The 7,173-nt window shown below is 36.0% G+C and overlaps 2 long non-coding RNA genes across 2 annotated transcripts; both read left to right on the top strand.

Annotated features, from left to right (window-relative positions):
* The first annotated feature begins 626 nt into the window (after positions 1-626).
* Positions 627-2,542, top strand: LOC132050888 (uncharacterized). Its single transcript, XR_009413514.1, has 3 exons — positions 627-960; positions 1,051-1,177; positions 2,120-2,542. It is a non-coding gene; the product is annotated as an uncharacterized LOC132050888 (long non-coding RNA).
* Positions 2,543-2,564: 22 nt separating this feature from the next.
* On the top strand, positions 2,565-2,866 carry LOC132050889 (uncharacterized). Its single transcript, XR_009413515.1, has 2 exons — positions 2,565-2,611; positions 2,780-2,866. It is a non-coding gene; the product is annotated as an uncharacterized LOC132050889 (long non-coding RNA).
* Positions 2,867-7,173: the final 4,307 nt, after the last annotated feature.

The following is a 7,173-nucleotide window of genomic DNA, read 5'->3' as shown; positions in this document are numbered from 1 at the left end:
CATCGTATCTTTCTTGGGAATCATATTCAAGCATCTGAAAATTAAGCAACCGAGTGATCAAGGCAATGCTGATAAGGATGATACATTTGGGCTAGGCAATGACGGGTTTGACAATAATGACCTCTCCCTTCCCGAACAAGCGCATGATCTAAATATGCAAGGTGACCAAACAATGTCAAGTGTCAAGGGAAATGAAGAGGGTACTGATGTTCCCCCCTCAAGCAAATGCATGACCTAAACTTGCGATTTGACCAAATGCGTCATGTATCAATGGAAATTAGCAAATTATAATGTCTTCCCGGTAAGTTTTCTTCTTGTACTTGGTCTTTTTTTCTTCCTCGCCTTGGATCGAAACCTTTTGATTAATCTTTTTGTCTGTCTAAGTGGTAGCAAGTGATGGTGTTGAGGCCCCTGAGTAAGTGCATAAAGTAAACATGCAACCTGACCAAACAAAATCAAATGTCAAGGAAAATGAGAAAAGTTATCAATGTCATCTTGGTATTTTTCAATGAACTTTCTTTTTCTTTCTATGCCTTTATATTTTTTATTAATCTTTTTCCTCTTCTAAGTGGAAGCATTGATAGGTGTCAAGGACGATCCCCGTGTGGTATTACGATGGAGTTTGCCAATATAAAGATGTCTCGAGTCAGTGCTCCCTAGACCTTGGGATATTAGTGATGAAGAGGTTGCTAAGATAAAGATGTCCCAGATTGGGCTTTCTAGACCACTCGTCATAGAAGTAGAAGAAAAAGACGTGACTCCTGAAAAATTGGCACGAAAGAAATTTCCAGGAAAATTAGCCCAAGATCCATATGTGGAAGATTTTGATTCGGGGACATCTAAGTGTATTTTTGATATCAAGCATCCTTTCATGAGCGACATTGATGAATTTTACCCCTTGTCGGATTTGGCCCAAGAGTTTATGGAATTCGTTGAGGATGGGATGATTATGACATGATGGTAACTTTTACTCATTTTAAGCTTTTTATGTTCTGGTTTTTACACTTTTGCAAATGTCTTGATGGTGTTCTTTTCTTCATGATTTTTAAGTCCCAAAACTCTGTATCGTGACGGAAAAAATGATCTCCCCAAAGATTTTGTTTTTGGCTCGTGTCATATAAACACGAAGGACTGGTTCGAGGCGCTTGCACATAGTGGTCGACCATTGAAAGACACGGTATTACCAATTTTTCTGTCGTAAAATGTATAATTGTTTAATTGTGTATAGTGGGAGTATATGTCCTAATGTACATACACAGACATGTTTTTGCATATGTTTGTATAAATCTGTATATGTGAGCATAAACTGTTGTATATGTTTGTATATTTACTTTTGTCCAACAAAAGAAAAGATGGTAGCCTATCTAAGTATATATCAATGCTTGTATATTTTTGTATAAATCTGTATATGTATTGTACTCGTTTGAGGATTTTTGTTCCTTGGGACTTGCCGTCCTCTGCTCCTGTAGTGTTGCTATATTGCTGATATTGATTGCCTTCGGGCTTGCCATTCATTTGTTTCTGAATCTTTACGTGTGCCTGTGTGTTGCTTGTTTCCTTGCTACAGCCATACATTTCCGGGTGGTAATATGATATCATTTCCTCGGAATTGAATGTTATGTTTTGTTGGTATACTGATCTCTATGGTATTTTAAAATTGACATTTGTACCCGCAAAATGTAACAGATTGTTAGATATACAAACCTCCTTCCTACTCTCCTCCCTTAGGATTTGAATAGAAGGATCTGTCTCCAAATTCCCCTTAATTGCCCTCCCTGTAAACATGAGATACTATGATTGTTCTGTCTTCCATAAGGCTCTAGATTTCCTCAATCATGGTTATTATTTGCAAGGGAACTTCCCATATTCTTTGTATAACATTCCTGAGCAAAGAAGGAATCAGTTTCCAGTGGTGTCCATATTTTATTCCGAGTCGCTGAGTTTCGGGTATTCTTGCATGTTCTAATTCTAGTTTCAAGATTTAATTTCTTAAGTAAATGCTTGAATATGTTTGTATAAATCTGTATATGTGCATGTATACTTTTGGTATATGGCTGTATATGTTTGTATTTTTTGGTATATGTGTTGTATATTCAGCGTTCTTCTTTTCTTGTCTCAGCATTTGGATGTCATATTTTACTATCTGAGGAAGAAGGCAAAATATGGACCTACTCTTGTCGTAAAGTTTCCTATAACTGACTTTTATCTCAGTAAGAAGCTTTATTTACTCTATATGGAGTTTGAGAAAAAAGGTCAAGATTTTTCTGTGATCCCAAAAGAGCATGAAGTAGAAGAGTACATTAGAGGTTGTTGTTGTGATGCAAATGTAGCTTGGCACAAAGTTGATCATGTGTTGTTCCCGATTTATGTTGATCAGGGAAAATCTAAATTGGTACATTGGGTTTTGGGTGTCTTTACCTTCAGTGATTGGTGCTTCCATGTGTACGACTCCTAACGTGATTAAAAAAATGATCAACTTGTTATGAAAACTCTGTTACCTTACAAAACATTGCTACCATACTTTCTATAAAAGTCCAAATTTAATGTTAAGAAGGGCATTGACAGCTTTGCTGATAAATCTGGTTGATAACCTGCCACAACAAATCAATAGGTATCTTTTTCTATTCACTTTATTTTACTTTACTATTTTTACTGCTTTTATATTGACTCATGGATAATATGTTTTTTTGTTTGATGATTGTGGAGTTTTTGTTGATTATTTCGTGCATGGTAAAGAAATCACAAAAGACAATATTGACATTGAGATACATCGCACCAGGTATGGATCCCTGTAGTGGGATTATGGAAGAAAAAAACAAAAGGCCGATGCAACTAGCGGGACTAAAGAAGTTACTGGCAGATGGTTTGGGAGGAGGAAGAGGAAACGTGAGGAAAAGTAGGGGGCTGCATATAATTGCTTTTTGAATTTTACTTAGATATTTTGAAGCAGTAATGTAAAGTACAGACAATGTGGCTTTTAGAAGGGAATTTGACTAATTTTGTTTTAATGCAATACCGTAATGTACAATGATGTCGCTAATCAATGAAATGCACTTAAATTTGTGTACGTTTGTGATGACATCGCTTTATTGACACCTAATTTTTGAGTTTCGCCATGCTTAAAATTAACGTTTCGGGAGGCCCTGATTTGTTAAAGAGCACGGAATAGCATTTTTACATTTTTCGACGATTTATTGATGATTATCCTTATTTTAGGAATTATTTCAATTTATTGTCATTTTCAAGAATCATTATTTTGCACATGTACAGCGTAATACTACCATTTTTATGCAATTAATAATTGTTTCTTAATTTTATAGCAATACATTTTCATATCTTATACATTAATATTTAAATTTTATACTTACATTATTATTTATACATGTATTAGTTAACTATATTATGGTACAATCCGGCAGTGTAGAGAAAATTGGAGCAATTAATTCTTAAACGCAGAGCAAGAATTCGATCAAGTCAAGATCTTGTCACTTTTAAAAAGGTGACATCTGGTTGGGTTCTTCATCCATTGATTAATAAATTTTTATACATTGGTTAAAAGGGTGAAATCCTCATTGGACAGTAACCCAAGGATTAAAATGAACATTGAGGGGACAAGGGGTATGGCTTTATATTTTTTGGACAATAAAATGGGTCACTTTATTTTATAAAAGAAGTTGGGGGGTTTAATTTTATTTTTTCATCCTTTGTCTTCATTTACACACACAACACAAACATTTTTCAGATTTCGCCCCAATTCCAAACCTAATATATTATTTCTCTTTCCCTCTTCCTCTTCACAAAAACTGCCGCCGCCCCTCCACGCCGGAGCTCCGAGCTCCGGTGAACTCCAACGACACCACAGCCCCACTCCCTTTCCCCTTTTCTTCCCACTGCCCTCACGCCCCTCGTTTCTCCTCTCATTGCTCCAATCAACTGCTCCGGCGAGGAGCTTCAAGCTCCGGTGAACCGAAGCAGCGAACAACAACTCCGCTAGCAACCAAAAACCACAACAACGCCACCCACGAACCAAACAACCCCTTGGTCTTCTTCACCGGAGCAGCGAGCAACCACACTACCACTGTTTCACACCACCACGAACCACCACTACCACAACTCCCATTTCGCCTTCTTCCTTGCCCCTCCTTCGCACCACTGTGTACGGCTAAAAATGAGCTGTGTTTGTCCTTAAGTGGTGGATCTGGCCGGAAACCACAGTCCGGTGACCCCTTTGTTTTTAGCTTAGTAGTTGCTCCGACGAAAATCCGTGGAAGCAACGCCATTTGACGCCGCCTTTGCTGTCCAACGCCATTAATGTTGGCGACTGCTCATTATTTACCCCATAATAAATGTGTTCTTTCTCTATCTCTGTTGATTTCCATTTTTTTGCTCTTGTGTGGTACTATTTTTGAGTTTCCAGGAAACCCATTCCCCCCCCCCCCAAATCTGGACGGAGTTGAATTTTTAGGCGATTGTTTGAGTTCTCCGGCCAGTGTTGTTTAATGATTTGTGTTGCTCCTTCTTTCTGCGTTTTGGACTGATTTTTGGTTTTCCAGGAATGAACTTTGCTTCGTTTAGCCACTGTTCGTTGTTATTGTTGTTATGTGACTGTTTTACATTATCTTTTTGCTAAAATAAATGTTGGTTTTGTGCCTACTCACTATTATCACGCTGCCCGAGACTGTTATTGACACTGTCACACCTTTTACCGCTTTTACTAAACTGATTTGGGCGAATGCTAAACCCAAATGGCCGATGAAGAAATTTTTAATGCCTTTTCGAGCCTCCCTACAATACTGAACATTTTTTTTATTTTAAGTTTATTCATTATTTCTTTAATTCATTCGATAGTTATTTATATAACTACTAACACTTTTCTAAGTATTTATACGAATCTGGTACTTTACATCCCAAAGACAACGCTCGGAAGGAACCGAACTTCATCGAATCCTTGTTTGTATTTACTTTCGCGCATTATTTAAACTTGTACAAAACATAAACTCGGATAGTGAAAACTTTACTTTAATGTTAAGCGATATTTAATTACTTGTCACTTATATGTTTAATTTAAAGTTCGTTATTCGCTTTAGGCAAGACTTAGGCCGTCCACACTTTCATAAATTGATTAGATTGACTCGATATAAACACTCGGTTAATCAACTCACTTTTGGCGCTTAGGAAAAAATACTAGTCCATCCTTTATTTTATATTCTTTATACACTTTTTAATACAACGTACATTTTATATTGTTTCGTGTACACTAATACCTATTTTAGTTAAGTTAAATCCACATCTTGACTCTAGGTAAATATTAAGTCGTCCATTTACAAATCTTTTATTATTTAAAGGCATTACACATTTTCACTCATTTTTTTAATCCACAATTCCTTATACTTATTTTTTACCAATACTTTTTTTACAATTCTTTTGTTCCTTATTCTTTTGATAGGATATTCATTAAATAAACACTCTTTTACGAAACGGTAGAAACAAGTCAAATCGACTTAACTTTTCTGAATAATTCGTTATATAAAATCTTTACACCCATGAATATTTGTAAATTATTGTTTTACTCTTTATGCACTAATATACCTAGTTATACAATTCTTTATACATTTTATGTTTGATATACACTCTTTTATACTTGAAATATGTTCTTTATATGTTTAATATACATACATTCTTTTAATATACGTAGACACAAATTCTTTATATCCTTGTGATGTGCCGTGAAATTACGGGATATTCGATGCTAATTTCTTAAGCTTTTGTAACTCTTCAAGCACTTTTGGTGTTACTTTTCGTGTATTTATGTCGTTTTGTAGGATAAGATGTCAGGGGAGCATCACAGAGCAAAATGGAGCAAAATAGAGCAAAACAAGCCAAAATAGAAGAAGCGTGACCTGCGAGTCGCAGGTCACACATGCGAGCCGCATGTCATGTCGCGGATCCACAATTCCACGCATAGCATGACGAACCATCGAAGAATAGAGAATGAAAGGTTTCGCAATTTACGAGATCAACATGCGACTCCCATGTCAACTTGCGAGACAACGATGTTAACGCAAACCTTGTCCGAAATCACGGGAAGCACAGAAGTCAAGAGCATAACATGCGCAATAACAGCATGCTTCGCGTCTCGCATGTTTGTCTTGCGAGACGCACGTTGCGCACGCAGGGTGTTTTTGTATAATGTTGGCGCTCTACTCGGTTCTATATGATTTAGAAGTGATTGGAAGAAACCAAGTCAAAACAAAGTCAAAAAGAGGCCAAATGGGGATGCTTTGCAAAATCACAAAGCCTGGACAGCTTTGCAAAAACGGAGACGGTATTGCAATGCACCGAAAATATGGGGCTGTTTTGTCATATTTTGATATGGAAATATTGGGGACTATAAAAGAAAGACTTGGGAGAAATATCTATCATCTTTGGCCATTTTCAATACAAGCTTTGGAAGCTGGGGTTCTTCAACACACCATTGGAGGAGAAGATTGGAGCTCTTGAATGATAAATTTCTTAACCCTTTCTTCAATTTCTTGCTTTGTATTGTATATCTAGTGTGTAGTATTCCATTTCATGACTTGAATCTTGTTTATGAAAATATTCATTGTCCAAGTTTTGGATTGAACTCTTGTTTTGCTTATGTATTGAACAATTTTTATTTCTAATGAAGTGGGTTAATGTTTTTCTATCAACTCTTCATGCTTAAATGTCTCTTAATGGTTGCAAACATTATTTGTGCCTAAGTACTTTTACTTTGCTTGAGAAAGAGAGTGAAAGTTAGGAAAAGAGTTAGATAGCAAGAATTTGGGTATTAAATCCATCTAATAACTCGAGCTAGAGATAGGATAGTTAACTTGAGGTTGAATTGATTGTACTTAACATCACACTCTAAGGCTTGAGAAAGCTTAGAGTGAAATTCGTGATTTGGTTGAGAGACTTTCAATGAAATTTTGAAATCATTATCTATTAATATAAACCCGCTCATAGTTGTAAAATTGTAAAATACATTGGATCATTACTTGAGATTAATTTCTCTTGTATCCATGCTTGTGGCCATTGATCATTTTACTTGCTTTCTAGATTAGTTTATATTTTCGTATTAGTTATAATTATCTCAACAAACCAAAATATTATCTATCGTTTGGCTTAGCTTAGTAAGTGAAAGTTCCTTAC

Source organism: Lycium ferocissimum, chromosome 3, assembly GCF_029784015.1.
Source record: "Lycium ferocissimum isolate CSIRO_LF1 chromosome 3, AGI_CSIRO_Lferr_CH_V1, whole genome shotgun sequence".
NCBI classification, from domain to species: domain Eukaryota; kingdom Viridiplantae; phylum Streptophyta; class Magnoliopsida; order Solanales; family Solanaceae; genus Lycium; species Lycium ferocissimum.
The sequence above is the reverse complement of the archived record's forward strand: the minus strand, read 5'-3'. Positions and strand labels throughout refer to the sequence as shown.